This window comes from Lactuca serriola, chromosome 8 (assembly GCF_051521515.1).
Source record: "Lactuca serriola cultivar US96UC23 chromosome 8, Lser_US96UC23_V15, whole genome shotgun sequence".
In the NCBI taxonomy this organism is placed as follows: domain Eukaryota; kingdom Viridiplantae; phylum Streptophyta; class Magnoliopsida; order Asterales; family Asteraceae; genus Lactuca; species Lactuca serriola.
The window spans coordinates 237,665,070-237,682,329 of record NC_136415.1 but is presented as its reverse complement, the minus strand read 5'-3'; positions in this window follow the sequence as shown (position 1 = coordinate 237,682,329).

Sequence of the window (17,260 nt, the reverse complement as noted above, 5' to 3'; positions counted from 1 at the left end):
ATAGGTAAGCCAGATTATTAGAATTAATTAATCATGATTGTCTGGGTGACTGTAATATCATGAATAAATATCGTTGGTACGCTTAGTGTTGTATATGCCATTGTGTAAAAAGTGATTATTATCGGTATGTTTAATGTTGTAAATGCCAATGTCTGAGAATTAAATCGGTAGGCTTCGTGCTGAAACACCTTTGTATGAGAATTGATTATTTTTGTTATACTTAGTACTGTAACTACCGTTATAGGAATGAATAAGTATTATGGTGGCCTTTGTCATTGTAATACCGGAGGACTACAAATAAGTACAAATTAATGGCAAACTTAGTGTCTGTAACACCATGCTTGTAAATTAATACTGGATAATGATTAGATTTATTGGTTTATGATGGTAGCATTGGTAGCTGTAATATCATTATTGGTGGAATTGTAAGTCAACGACAGCCTTGGTAGCAGTAATGTTATGCTTGTGTGTTATTATTATTGGTTTATGATGGTAGCCTTGATGGTTGTAACATCTTCATTTGTGGAACTGCAAGTCAATGGCGGACACGGTGTTTATGATTTATAATTTTTTTTTGGGTGTTAATGAAGATGACATTAAACTCCAAAAAGGAAGCCCTCTATAATGTATCCACCAAGCAATAATCAACCACCAAAGATGTTTGTCTTCACTTGTATATTAGCTGTTCTTAAGCCTTAGAAGTATATACCAAATATACCTTCAAAGGATACGGAACTAATAGCCTCTAATCTAGCATAAAATGCAAGACGGAGATGAGAGAAAGAGAGCTAAATGATCTAGGCATTTAGCATAGGCGGCTCAACCATTTTGGGGGCTCAAAGCGAGCCAAAAATTTGGGGCCCTTTGGCCTTTGCTATACTCGGAAGATGAATATGTCGCAAAAATCAAAATCGGTAGAAGAATGCAATGTCATTTTAGTTTCATGAATGCAACGATCATTGATTTATTCTTACACTTCATTTATTTTTTGGTTACCGGATTAGATTTTTTAATGGACTAAACTTTTGGACCTTGGAGAATATGGGTCCCCTTAGAACTGGGGGCCCTAAATCCTTGCTTAAAAAAGCTCAACATAGAGCTGACCCTGGCATTTAGAGAAAAAAGAGAGGGAGAATTCTTGGAAAAAACTAGCCATTTGCAAGTCTATACTCTCTTTTATATATTAAGACATATAAGGAAAGGACCATACCTTTATTAAGTGTGAAACAATGGTTATGTAATAAGGTATGGGTTATCTATGCAAGTCAAACAAGCAACCCATCACTTCCTATCTAGAATTCAGCCATCATGAAGAAAAAGAGGATGAAGAGTGTGCTACACATAACCATTTAATCTAACTAGTACATTTTATAAAGGTGTGAATTTCTATCCAAAACATATATATTTATATCATATGAATTTATAAATATTTTGTTCTCTATTATTATTATTATTTCCTAGAAAAAAGGATTCTCAATATGTTGATAAAATATTCTTTTCATAAAGTAATGCTTTTCCAATAAAATACAATTATTGATATTTATTAATAATTAAAATTACTCTAATAAATAATCATATAATTGTAACTTGCTATAAGATGTGACCCTATACGATCATATGTCATTATCAATATCATTTTGTAATGACTCTTGGGCATAAAGATCTTTCAATCTCCCACTTGCACAAGACTCATCATAAATTGATATGGATAGTGGTGAACGTCTAGCAACATTTCACTACCCTAGTAACACATGGTGAATAATTGCATTAATCAACATCCAATTCCCAAAAGCTTAAAGTGACAAATGATGTATAAGGTAAGTTTATCTATAACATCCCAAAAGTACAACCCACAAATTTCATTTTTTTAAAGTTACTAAATCCATATCTCAAAACATCATCAGTTTCAAAAGCAATGTGAACATACGATGATTATAGTATTTTAACAAAAAAAGACATATAAAAGTATTATTAGTGCATAAGTACCACATTCTATACTGCGGAAAATCATAGTGTGATGTGATGCGATCATGCCGACCCTTTTCCCTTCAAGCTAGAAGTACCCTAAACACAAACTGAAACTGTAAGCACAAATCTTAGTGAGTTCCCCCACCATACCACATACCAAATAAACATACTGCTAAGCATATCTGGGTGCTGGCCTACCCCCTTCGGTCTATTTCAATCGGATAATGCCGAGCATATCTAGGTGCTCAACATGCCCATTCGGTCTATTTCAACAGGATAATATCGAGCATATTTGGGTGCTCGACCTACCCCTTCGGTTTATTTCAACCGGATACCGGGTATAATTCACCCCCTACCGCTACTATATATTATCACACATAACTCACCGAATTACCAAATAATACATGCACAACCGATAATTATCACAAAGACAATCATCGTGCCATATTATAACTTGTGGGTCGACCTTGGTGTCTTCAACCCACTAATTCTACAAAAGGAGACTCACCTCAAACTGTGGGTGTAATAACATACTTGGCAAATGACTCATGAACTACTCCCCAATCGCACAACATAAATTTATAATTAGCTATCATATTATGACTCTAACCCTAATTCGTGTTTTAAGTCATAATATTCCCTAATCCTTGCCTTATTGGGCCTCTTCCTCACAAGGCCCAATTCCGAACAGCCCAAAAGTGCCCAAGCCCAATAAAACAAATTCTAAGGTCCAAATACCATCCATCGTAACCCTAGGCCCATAGGTCTTCATCCACAGGTGGCCTTGGTGCCCAACAAGCCAAGGCCCAAAAACTCATAGCCCAACTATCACTTTTGCTCACTGCATGTGTACGCACAGCGTACTCTGCATGTACGCCCAACGTACGCTGGTCTTGACCTAATTCAGGTGGTTGACCCAGTACGCATAGTGTACCAACACGTACGCCCAACGTATTAGCCAGCTAACCCAAGAACCCTCTTGCGACTTAATCCATTAAGTGCTAACATCTAAAACACAGATCCAGGTCCCTAAAAACGTCCTAATCCATAAAGTTATAAACTTTATGCTTTTGCATGCATGGATGGGGATTAAGACATAGATTAACTCCATAAACACACTTAGTACCTAACACTTGCATGGTTGAGGCTAAACCATCAAGGTCCAATTTGTATGGCTCCTAACACTTCCAAGAGCCTAAAAGGACAGCTCATATGGACTGAAACTCTTTTAACTCAAAGAACCTCAACTATGGGACCAAAATATAACATAAAACACCCCAAAACTAGATCTAAGCATGTGGTGGTCAAAGTTTAAGCTTTATATCTCAAATAGGTTAGAAATGATGCCAAACTTATGGATCTACATGCCCTCTTCACATCCTTTCTTCTTATCCAAACACCTTCTTCTTCAACACCACCAAATAACACCAAAAACGCACAAGGTAAGCTTAAAATGCATGCAATAGGTCTAGGGTTCGGTTATAACACTCTAAGGGTGATGGAGGCTGAGAGAATGAGGGTTAGGAGGGACATAAGTTCTTTAAATAAAGTGTAAACCCTAAAATTGTTGGATAAGGTGTCTAAGTCGATAACTATATTTGGTATGTAGTTGACCCGACCCAGCATGGTCCATTTGGGTTGCACTTCACCAAAACAATTTGTATGGCTAATCTTTTGAGAATAGTATATTTATGATTTATTAATATATTATAAGTTATAATATATTAATATGAAATCATATTATTTAATTAGTATTGATCAAGAATTAATTTGGAATTAATTTAGTGATCAAAAGAGACTAATTAATTATGGATTTATATATATATATATATATATATATATATATATATATATATATATATATATATATAGAATGGGCCACTGTTCATGTAGGATGGACTAAGCTTGCATGGATAGTCCATGGAGTTTTAACCCACGGATCCTATGAAAATGAAAGGTCATGGGTATTAGGGTTTACATGGATGTAACCATAATCCACCATACTATATAAAGAGGTATTTGGCACATGAAATGGCACTAGTGTGTGTAAGAACAAGGGTGGGCCGATTTCTAGTGTGCATACTATTCTCTCAAAGTCTTCCAAGGTGTTTTGGTGATTTGTGATTCCACTTGAGGCATCCACATTATTAGTGCTAGGCTCTTGAACCTCCAAGCAATCAACCACAAGAAAAGGTATGTTCTTCCACTAGATTTTATGTTACAAGTACCCCATAACATGCTAGTTAGGTTAAGAACCTTGGATAAATCAAATTTGCATTTATAATAGAGAAAACATAGATCCAAGGTTTCTAGGGTTGCATGTACACCATAGGAGTGTTAGAATGCTCTAAACCCTTCAAAAATTTAGGGTTTGGTTCTGGCCAGACTATGCCCAACGTACGCAAGGACTTCCCCCGATTTTCTCCTCACTTGTGTACGTTGTGCGTACACTATGTACGCCCAGCTTACAACCCTCACCCATAAAACACATTTTTTTGAATAAGCAGCAAAATAAAATACCTGATAACTCGGGCATTACGAATCTCCCCCACTTGAATTAGACTTCGTTCTCGAAGTCTGCTGCTGCTACTAGGAATAACTCCGGGTAATGCTCCCTTATCTCATCCTCTGCCTCCCACGTCCATTCCGATCCCTTACGATGTTGCCACTACACTATTACCATCTCAACCCTTTTGTTCCTCAAATCCTTCGTCTTCCTGTCAAGAATTGCTAATGGCCTTTCAATAGAGTTCAGGCGGTCATCCACCTGAATGTCCTCCAAAGGAATCACCCCGAAATCATCAACTAAACACTTCCGCAGCTGCGAGACATGAAAAGTGTTATGGATCTGCCCGAGCTCCTCTGGAAGGTCTAGTCGGTACGTCACCTTGCCCACCCATGCTATAATCCTAAAGGGTTCGATATACCTGGGGCCTAACTTGCCCTGCTTCCTGAAGTGAATGACACGTTTCCAAGTTGACACTTTCAGGAGGACCATATCCCCGACTTGGAACTATAGGTCCGATCGGCATCTGTCGGCGTAGCTCTTCTGCCAACTCTGAGCCATCTGGAGTCTACTCTGGACCTGTTGGACCAACTCAGTCGTCCTGAGCACCACCTCGGTACTCCCAATGACTTGTTGACCGACCTCACCCCAACATATCGGGGTCCTGCACTTCCTCCCATAAATCATCTCAAAGGGAGGCTGGTCGATGCTGGCGTGATAGCTATTGTTATACGAAAACTCGGCCAACGAGAGGTATGTATCCCAGCTACCACCGAAATCCAGAACGCATGCCCACACCATATCCTTCAATGTTTGGATGGTCCGCTCACTCTGACCACCCGTCTGCGGGTGGAAGGCTGTGCTGAAGTGCAAACGAGTTCCCAGATCTTCATGAAATTTCTTCCAGAATCTAGAAGTGAACCACACGTCTATGTCATAAATCACAGAAATCGGCACCCTGTGCCGAGCCATGACCTCCCTGATGTAGATATATGCCAACTTCTTGGCAGAAATACTCTCCTGGATCAGAATGAAATAGGCACTCTTAGTCAATCGATCCACGATGACCCATATCGCATCGACTCCTCGCGCCGTCCGTGGCAACTTCATAATGAAGTTCATGTTAATATATGTTGGATTAGTGTCTAAGTCCATAACTATTTTGGTATGTACTTGACCCGATGGTGCATGGTCCTTTTGGGTTGCATTCACAACTTGATAGGATGAATTATGGAGAGAAAGGATTAAATATGATTTATTAATACATTATGAGAATAATATGTTAAAGGAGAAATCATATTGTTTAATTAATATTAGTCAAGAATTAATAAGAATTAAGTTTGTGACTAAAAGAGATTAATTAAACTTAAGGAACTAGAATTGTAATTATAAGATAATTGCAATTTGGGCTATGGATTGCCTTATATTAAGGAGTGGACGAATTCTATGGGGAAACGCATTAGAAATCGTCCAAGGCCTTTAAGGAAAGGAGTCTATAGGTTGCTTAGGTCTTAAGCATCCAAATTAGGGTTTCCTTGTTAGATAACCCTAATAGCCTCACTATATATAGAGCCCTTATGCTCCAAAACGTGGTGAACAAGATCCTTAGGGTTTCCACACGTTTTGGGCAGCCTCCTTCTCTTCTCCTCTTCATCCTCTTGCTCTTGGTGTTTGTGAACCATTAGAGGAGTGACATTTGTGATGCTAAGCTTTCTAAAGTCAATACAAGGAGGATTTGAGATTGTTATTGCTACATAATAATCAAGGTATGATCTAAACCCTAATTCATATGTTGTATTGATTATCATATGCTAGATCTAAGGTTTATAGTCTTGGATAAATTGCATGTACAATAGAGAAACCTAGATCCAAGCATTAGGGTTTGTATGAGCACATAGGATGTTTTTATAGCTAAAACCCATCAGTGGTATCAGAGCCTTGATTGGTTTCTATTGTATTGATGCCTTATATGTTTGTTCAAGTTGAAAAATTCGATTTTTGTGAAACTGCCTGATGAACTCGGCGAGTCCCATTGTGGACTCGACGAGTGGGCCCCTACTTGGCGAGTCCATATGGGTACTCGGCGAGTTCAAGCGTCAGAAAGAGCAAATATCGGGATTTCTTGCTGTTTATCTTTGAGATACTTGTCTTTATCATATTAGATCAATATAAATCCGATTTTATGATATATATGAGTATATTCTTGATCTAATTGAAGATATTTATCAATTAATAAAATATTTACTTCCTTATATGATTAAAGTTAATTATTTGTATTAATTGGGTAACTTATTTTGCAAAAAATTGAAAGTAGGTCAAATATAGATAATTATGAAATTAATTGTTTAATTTATATTATTTGTTATTTGATCCTTGTGTTATGAAAACGTTTCAATTTTCCCCTTTAGGTTTTATAGTTTAAATTTGAACTCAAAAGTTTACTTTTGAAATTTAAATAGTTGAAACCCTAATGTTTTGAAAAGGTTTCAAAACTTGGCCTCAAGTTTTGGAATTTAAATTTTGATTAAAAGTTTAATGTATATTTAAATTCTAAACCTAAATGTTTTGAAATTTTTCAAAACTTGCCCTCAAGTTTTTGAATTTAAAAGTTGATTAAAGGTTTAATTTAGGAATGTTAAATTCTAAAACCCTAGTATTGTTTTGAAAAGGTCAAATCACACCCTTATGGTTTTATTAATTAATTAAGGTGTATAATTAAAAGAGGTTTAATAAATCCATAAAATTTTAGGTTTACAATTTAATTGAATTAAAAGTATAATTGTTAAATTTGACCTCCTAGTATTTTAAAAGTGTAAAATACACCCTATATTATATATAACATTAAAAGTCTAACATTATATATATATATATATATATAAGTAAAAGTCAGTCTTACCGTTAGTAGGCCTCATTCACGAAGTTGGTTTATAAGGGGTGTTTAAGGAAATTGCCTATAAAATGGCGATTGAATGGGTATCCACTCTTACCCACCGCACTCTTGACTAGTGGAGGGTCGTTAGCCGAACGGGTAGGATAGAACAAAACCTTCCATTATAAGTATAATGAAGTACAAAAGTAACTAAATGTTTTACAAATTCCCAATCTTAGTTACTTAGGCAAAAGTGAATTGATGCAATTCCATGAAATTACACTATGTGCCCTTGCGAAGACGTTAGTGGAGCGTGTGTGGTTTACCGGCACACTAAACGGTTCTAAGCAAAGGTGGAAAAGGGTGACTCAATGTTTGTCATAGTTCGGTGGAGCGTGTGTGGTTTACCGGCACATCGAATAGGTGACCGTAACATGTGAGGGCACCATGTAAGTTTGCATGGTTATTCACACCCGCTTTGTGATCCTCGACATCCCAGTAACAAACTAGAGGGGCATATCGAGATTTAAAACATGCCATTGAAATGTTCAATGAATCTTAAAGGATCTAGGAGTTTTCATAGATTTAAAACTTAAATTTCTTTTGCGTTTTTAATGTTGGAAATTAGTGAATCATCATTCACTTACCTTCAAATATTCTGCAACTAGATTACGGCATCCCTTTTCTAGGTTGTAGCGTATTGTGTTGGGTCCTAGCCTTAATATCTCATTTGGGTGATTTACTAAGGACTCAATCAATCAACTAACCTGAATTTGTTTTCTCCCGTTTTTGTAGATGTCAAAGTATGACAACTATGGTCTTCCCAAATCCCGTGGAACAAGCTTTCCACATGAAGATGATATTCCACGATTCGATCGAGGAACAAGAGATCATGATTCACTTCCTCCATCTCCTCCAATTATTCTCCATAACCCACAAGTTCGAAGGCTTGAAAAGTTCAAACTCACTCAAGCCCTTTTGGCAAGTAAACATAAAGAAGGAAAATCAGTGTGTGCACACGTCCTAGGGATGAAGTCACACATTGATAGGTTAAGAATGTTGGGATTCGTTGTCTCTGAGGAGATGGATGTTGATTGGGTTCTTCAGTCACTTCCTAACTCATATAGTGAGTTTGTAAGAGAGTACTATATGATGAACTGCGATGTGATCCTTATAGATCTCACTTATATGCTTATTACTGCTGAATCAGCAATGGTTTGGCGCAATGGAAAAGCAAAGTTGATTGGTGAATCTGCCTTCCAAACCTCTATGGATATAGGCAATGGCAACGAAAGACATGCCATGATCGAAGAGTTTGATCATAAGAGAAAGGCAATGTCTGAAGTAGTTCCATCTCCTGTTCAAAAAGAGTCAATTTGCTTTTATTGCCAAGAGAAGGGGCATTGGAGACGAAGCTGCCCTATTTACCTAAGAGATCTAAGAGATGGGAGAGTCAAAACGTATGGCTCTGTTTTAGGTAAAATCCATTGACTAACTCTTTTAAGCTTCTATTTTAGATTCTCAATACATAATGTGATAAGATTACAATCGATGTTTTGTAGGATCGAAGAAAAAAAAGGAAGCTTAAGGGAAGAAGTGAGCAGAATCTAACCGTGAAGGAATGGATTTCGATCACATTACTTGAAATTTAGATTCTTGAGCTACTACTTAGAGTTAGAATAAGATTGCTAAGAAATATGTATAAGCATAGTTTTAAAGAATTGCATTGTAAGGACAAATTTTTTTCCGCAATAAAATAAATTTTGATTTTTATATTATTTATTTATCTTTACAATGGCGTGTATGAAAAATTGATGTTTGAATGTTTCTAATATTAGCAATAATGGATTTGATTCTTAATTATGTTGTTTGTGGAAATGTCGAGAATTCACCAAATAGGGAGAGTTTCTCATCGCCCAAGTTTCAATTGGACAGAAACTTGGAATCATGCAGCTTGGTTGCATGATGAATGAGAAATTTCATATTTGGAAATTAGACTAATTCATTGACAAAGTGTCAAGTGAAGGACTAGGAGATCGAGTACACAAAGTTGCATATTGATCAAAGTCCACCATAAGAGTAACAAAGATATTCGTCATGATTTGCTAAAGGTTTAGTAAATATGATTATACTTATAAGATTAAGTGTAATTCTGAATTGATTGAAAAAGTTTAAATCAATAGCAAAACGAATAAGAAGAATCAAGTAGGCAGAAAGATAAAAGTTTCTCCATTCCAAGAAGAAGGGAGAGTACCTTTTATGCTTTATGATAGGTCTTAATGATTAAGAACCATATCTCAATTGATCCTCTAAATGAGTCTTAGTACAATTGTATGTCTAAGAAGAGGAATCAAGAATTGAAGAAATGGTTAAATCAAGAAGTCAATCATACTTCGTTCCAAAACAAGTCTTAGGGTTAAGGTTGTGACATTGAGTGATAAGTATTAAGAAGGTTTATAACATTCATCAAATGTGGAAAGTTGTGATGTCTTGGATAAGACAAACACCAACTAGGACCAATTTATGAAGTGTTTTGATAAAAACTACACTAACTCTTGAATATTTGTTTGTCAAGAAATGTTTATTGAGAAGAGAATCTTATATGTCAAGGAGTCAGTGGGAGTCTTAATGGTCTTGAAAGGTTTCAAGAACAAATCAAAATAGACCTTATTGATCATCACTAGCACACGAGCTAAGGTTTACAACATATCGTGTTGACACTATTTTGTTTCTGTGCCATTCCAATTGAGTTAATTATGCATGTGATCCCTATGAGTTCTCATTTGAATGCATAAAAGGCAAGGACCTTGATCAGTGAAAAGTACGTTGATAGGAAAAGGTGAGCTGCTTAACTACTTGGAAGACATGTTGGGCAGCTGTGTTACCATAAGGCAAGAAATCAAGATTAAGAAAGTTCGGTCCATATGAGTTTGAATGTCGTAAACTTTGGTTTTGACAAATTCACATGGATAGGAACACATACACCATTAAAATCTAAGTGTCATAAGATTCCCTCCTTCATGAAAATGATTGTGAGGAAATGCTTTCACTAAGAGAGATTTTAAAAGGATAGTGATTGTGAAATTGTATTCTCGAATTCGATTATGGTTACGGTATCCCTTTCCATGATTCGAATAGTGAGATTTGACAATTAGTCTAAATTGTTTAGACACACATAAGAGCTATCTAAGGGAAAGGTATATAAGCTTAGATAAAGGATTATCAAAGCATTAGGTATTAGAAACATGAACTTAAGAAATTCAATAAGTATTGTTTTTCTGGAAGTTAAGCTGTTTCTGAATACATGTCAAAGCTAGTGGGAGCATAAGTGTTATGTTTATAATAATCATCATGATAGTGGGAGCATAAATGTTATGATTGTATGATTATTAAGGCAAGTATTGCAAGTTAGCAATATTAATTATAGAAAAACAAGAGTTACACCTTGCAAAGTCGTAAGGGTTGTAAACTTGTTTTGCTATAATTAAGGGAGAGAATATTATGCTTCATTTCAAATCTAAAGGCTTAGGTTGTGGAATGTTAATAATTTAGTCAAGGAAAAATAGTGTGTTCACAAATTTCGATTATAATTACGGCATTCCTGTTCATAGTTCTTATTTTGAGAATGTAGCACACAAAATATTATGGCAGAAGATTGATAAAGTATCAAATCTTTATGTAAGACATCATGCATCGTGTCCCATACGCTTCAGGTATAGGATCAATTACAAATGATATAATATTTGACCATTCTAAAATTTTCCAAATGTCTAGCGCATTTAGAGGGAAAAGGATTAAATATGATTTATTAATATATTATGAGAATAATATGTTAAAGGAGAAATCATATTGTTTAATTAATATTAGTCAAGAATTAATAAGAATTAAGTTTGTGACTAAAAGAGATTAATTAAACTTAAGGGACTAGAATTGTAATTATAAGATAATTGAAATTTGGGCTATGGATTGCCTTATATTAAGGAGTGGACGAATTCGATGGGGAAACCCATTAGAAATCGTGCAAGGCCTTTAAGGAAAGGAGTCCATGGGTTGCTTAGTGCTTAAGCATCCAAATTAAGGTTTCCTTGGTAGATAACCCTAATAGCCTCACTATATATAGAGCCCTTATGCTCCAAAACGTGGTGAACAAGATCCTTAGGGTTTCCACACGTTTTGGGCAGCCTCCTTCTCTTCTCCTCTTCATCCTCTTGCTCTTGGTGTTTGTGAACCATTAGAGGAGTGACATTTGTGACTCTAAGCTTTCTAAAGTCAATACAAGGAGGATTTGAGATTGTTATTGCTACATAACAATCAAGGTATGATCTAAACCCTAATTCATATGTTGTATTGATTATCATATGCTAGATCTAGGGTTTATAGTCTTGGATAAATTGCATGTATAATAGAGAAACCTAGATCCAAGCATTAGGGTTTGTATGAGCACATAGGATGTTCTTATAGCTAAAACCCATCAATATCCTCCCATTTCCAAACTGGGATGTCTGGATCTTGCCGTAAGGCGTCTGGTGATCGGCCTTGACCTTCATACAGGTTAAGCACCTCTTGACATACCAAGCTATATCCCGCTTCATGCAGGCTCACCAGTAATCAGGACGAAGATGTATATACATCTTTGTCGCCCCGGGTTGGATGCAAAATCTGGATTTGTGTGCCTCCTCCATCAAGATTTGGCGCATGCCGCCTGAGTGCAAGACCCACACTCTCCGATGGACCATCAATAAACCACGACTATCATAATCAAAGGAGGAAATCTGGCCCACGATGCGCTCACTCTTCTAATGCTCCTCCTTCATAGCCTCTAATTGTGCCTCTTGAATCTGCTCTAGAAGCGGAGTCATCACTGTCATCCTCAAATAGATCTCCCTGGTCGGATCCGCGACTACCTTGCGGCTAAGAGCATCGACCACTACATTGGCCTTCCCTATGTGGTAAAGGATCTCACAATCATAATCCTTCACCACGCTGAACCACCGATGTTGCCTTATGTTCAGATTTGGTTGATCCATCAAACACCTTAGACTCTTGTGATCCATGTAAATAGTACAACGTACCCCATAGAGGTAGTGTTGCCAAATGTTAAGGTCAAAAATCACTACCCCAACTCTAAATCGTGTGTCGGTTAATTCGCCTCGTGAGGCTTCAGCTGCCTCGAGGCGTAAGCGATGACGTGCCCCCTCTGCATTAAGACTGCGCCCAAGCCGGAAATCAACGCGTCACAATAAACTACGAAATCCTCGAAACCCTCTGGCAGGTTCAAAATCGGTGTCTCGCACAACTTCTGCCTCAATGTCTCAAATTTTGCCTACTGCTTAGGCCCCTAGCGGAAAATGGCAGTCTTCTTCCTCAATCGGGTTAGGGGTACTGCTATCTTGGAGAAATCCTAAATAAATCTCTGATAGTATCTAGCTAACCCAAGGAAGCTCTGAATCTCAAATGGAGACCTCGGAACCTCCCATCTCATCACGACCTCCACTTTGGTTGGATCAACCAGAATACCGTTATGGTTGACAAGGTGCCCCAGAAACTGCACCTTGCAAAACCAAAACTCGCACTTAGAGAACTTCACGTAAAGCCTCTCTCTCCTCAGGGTATCCAACACCTCTCACAAGTGCTCCTCATGTTGCTCATGGGTATTGGAATAGACCAGGATATCATCAATAAATACTATCACCGACCGATCCAACATCGGCCTGCACGTGCGGTTCACGAGGTCTATGAACACGACTGGAGCATTCGCAAGCCCAAAAGGCATCACCACGAACTCATAATGACCATAACGAGTCTAAAAGGCCGTCTTCTGTACATCATCCTCCCTGACCCTCATCTGGTGGTATCTCGAGGGCAGATTAATCTTGGAAAAACAAGACGCCCCCTAAAGTTGGTCAAATAAATCATCGATCTTCGGGAGTCGATAACGGTTCTTCACCTTTAGCTTGTTCAACTCCCGGTAGCCAATATACATCTGATGCGACCCATCCTTCTTCACAAAAAGGATCGGTGCACCCCAGGTAAGCTACTCAACCGGATAAATCCCTTGTCTAATAGCTCCTGCAGCTATGTAGACATCTCCTTCATCTATGGTGGGGATAACCGATATGGTGCCTTGGCTATTGGGGCTGCACCAGGAACTAGATCGATCAGGAACTCCACCTGCCTCTTCAGAGGCACTCCGGGTAAATCATCCAGAAACACGTCCGGATACTCTCGAATAACTGGCAACTTATCAACCATCGCTCTATCCTGATCCTGAGTATCCATAACGTAAGCGACAAAACCAAAGCAACCCTGATGGAGATAGCACCTGGCTCTAGCAGTTGGACATAAAACGGGGCTGCATTGAGCTCCCTCTCCTTGGACCACCAACTCTCCCCCACTTAGGGTCCACACACGTACTAGCTGGTGCTCACAATCAATCACTGCCCCATTAGGGCTCAACCAATCCATCCCTACTATGACCATGTTCCTGTTGGATTAGATGTCTAAGCCCATAACTATTATTGGTATGTACTCGACCCGAGAGTAGCATGGTCCATTTGGGTTGCATGGCATCGGAACAATTGGATAGACAAGTACGTAAAGGTTATTTATGATTTATAATATGAAATCATATAATTTAATTAGTATTGATCAAGAATTAATTTAGAATTAATTTTATGATCAAAAGAGACTAATTAAATATATGGGGATTGCTTATGTAAATCATTCATTCTTATATGTGTGGGCTTGTGATCCATTGCCCTTCATGTTGGGCTTAACCCACGTGGTAACCCATGGATATTCCATGGAGGTTAAAACCCATGGGTCATGAAGGAAATGAAAAGTCATGCACATTAGGGTTTACATGGTGTAACCCTAATGAGCTACACTATATAAAGGATCCCATGGTTCATGAAATGGCACTAGTGGATACACATAGTGAGGGAAGGGCCGATTTCATAGGGAGAACCAAAGTAACCTTCTTCTCAAGTTATTATGTTTGTTGGTGGTGTTGTGTTATTCCATTTTAGGCTTCCACACTATTGGGGATAAGCTCTTAAAGGTTCAAGACTTTAAGCTCCATCAAAAGGTATGTCATCTAATCAAAATTTTGTAGTATAGTTGCTCCATAATATGCTAGTTAGGATGATGCTTTGGAATTTTGTATATTTGCATGTATAATAGTGAAAACATAGATCCAAGGCACATAGGGTTGCATGCACACCATAGGAGTGTTAGAATGCTCAAAACCCTTCAGTGGTATCGGAGCCTAGGGTTGGTTTCAATTATACTTAATGCTACATGTTTTTCCAAAGTTGAAATTCTGCCATTTTTGCATCTGACTACTCACCACGACGTGACAGTCTTTACCACGACGTGGTGATGCCCCTGTAAACAGAATTTCGGGGTTTTGCTTAATATTGGATGAAGAGCGCGACGCTAAACCATTTTTGCATCTGACTACTCACCACGACGAGGGTAATGTTCTTGCTTGTCCAATTGAAAGATAATTGTCAAAAGTGTCATGTTTTGTATTAGTTTAATGAGTTTGCATGAAAATTGTTTGTTTTGAATTGTCTTGTTCATATGAGTTTAATCTAGATCATAGTTTTTTCTTGACATGTTTGTTTGTTTGTTAGATGACCTAAATGGCCTTTAATGCATTCCATAACTTGTCATCAAGTTATGGAAAACCAAAAGTCTTTCTTGTTAATGAGTCTTTAAAAGTCATGAGTTATGGTTTTGAAGAGTTTTTTTTTCCTATAAATTGTTTTATGACATCCATAACTTGTCCTCAAGTTATGGATTTTCAAGAGTCTTGCCATTAAAATCCATATTAAACTCATATGTTATAGATTCCAAAAGTTTTTTTGAATTGTTCAAAACTTGCACTCAAGTTTTGGAATTTTTAAAGTTACACTTTTGAATACTTTAGTTCCAAACCCTTGAATTTTAAATAGTTTAAAGTTCAACCCTTATACTATTATAATATTATAGGTTTAATATATATATATATATATATATATATATACATACATATATATATACATATATATATATATATATATATATATATATATATATATATATATATATATATGTGTGTGTGTGTGTGTATGAGTAAAAGTCAATCTTACCGTTAGTAGGCCTCATTCACGAAGCCGGTCTATAAGGGGGTATAAGGATACTGCCTATAAAATGGCATTTTAATGGGTGTCCACTCTCACCCACCGCTTCCTTGACTGGTGGAGGGTCGTTAGACGAATAGGTAGGATTGGACTCTAATTCTCCCTTCATTAAAAGTGTAATTATAAATACTAAGTAACTAAAAACTTATAAATTCTCAATCTTAGTTACTTAGGAAAATGTGAATTTGGTGTTAACCCGTGAAATTACACTTTGTACCTTGCCAAGTCGTTAGTGGAGCGTGTGTGGTTAACCGGTACACTAACATGGACTAGTAAGAGTGGAAAAGGGTAACTTAATGTTTATCAAAGATTGGTGGAGTGCGTATGGTTAACCGGCACATCAATTAGGTGATAAAAAATTAAGCTTACCAAGTTAATTTGCAAGGTTATTCACACCTTGTTTGTGATCCTATCCCAATCACAAACTTGAGAGGGCACAATCAAGATTTAAACATGTGATTGAATAGTTCAATGGATCTCAAAGGATATAGGAGTTTCAATCCAATTAAAACTTAATAAAAAATTTCGTTTTTCATGGTGGAAATTGGTAAATCGTCATTTACCTACCTTCAAATATTTTATAGCTTGGATTACGACATCCCTCTTCCAAGTTATAAAATATTGTGTTGGGTCCTTGCCTTAATATTTCATATTGGGTGTTATATTAAGGACTTAAATCAACTAACTTGAATTTCTCCCATTATAGATGTCTGGTTCAGACAACTATGGTCTTCCTAAATCCCTTGGAAGAAGCTTTCCTAATGAAGATGATGTTCCACGGTTGGATCATGGAAATCATACTTCTCTTCCTCCACTTCCTCCAATTATGCTCCCTGACACACAAGCTTAAAGACTTGAAAAATTCAAGGCCACTCAAGCCCTACTTGCAATGAAACATGAAGATGGAAGGCCTATGTGTACTCACGTCTTGGAGATGAAGTCACATATTGACAGTCTGAGAGTGTTGGGTGTCGAATCTCAAGGAAGTTGGCTGTTGACTGGGTTCTTCAGTCACTTCATGAGTCATATAGTGAGTTCATTAAGGACTATTATGTGACAGATCACGACATGACCCTTATTGATCTTACCTATTTGCTTGTTACTGCTGAATCAACAATGTTTTGGCGCACTGGAAAAGTAAATTTGGGTGGAAGATCTACTTCTCAAAATTCCATGGACATTGACAATGGTAACATTGGAAGTCCAGAAAAGTTTTCTATTTCCAATGGAAAGGGATTGGTCATGGTCAACTCGATTGACCAAATGGTAGAGAGAAAGGCTAAGTCTATGATAGTCCCATGTACCATTCCCAAAGAGTCTGTATGTTTTTACTGTCAAGAGAAGGGACATTAGAAGCGAAGCTGTCCTGACTACCTAAAAGATCTAAAAGAAAGTAGAGACAAAATGTTTGACTTTGCTTCAGGTAAGTACACAATCTAACTCTGTTAAGTTCCAAATTGTTGATTCTTAATACATGATGTGACTAGGTTGCATTTTAATGTTTGGCAGGATCAAGCAAAGGGAAGGAAGCTTAAAAGAAGAGTATGTTGAATCTGATCACGAAGATGTATTTCAATCGCATGGTTCGAAGATCGGATTTTTAAGCTACTGCTTGAGAGTTATGATAGATTGCTAGGAAATCTGTAATAACATAGTTTTTCACTTGTAATTGAATTGTAAGGAAAAGTTTTTCACATTTTTAAATAAAATTTTGTTTTTGTTTTATATCAC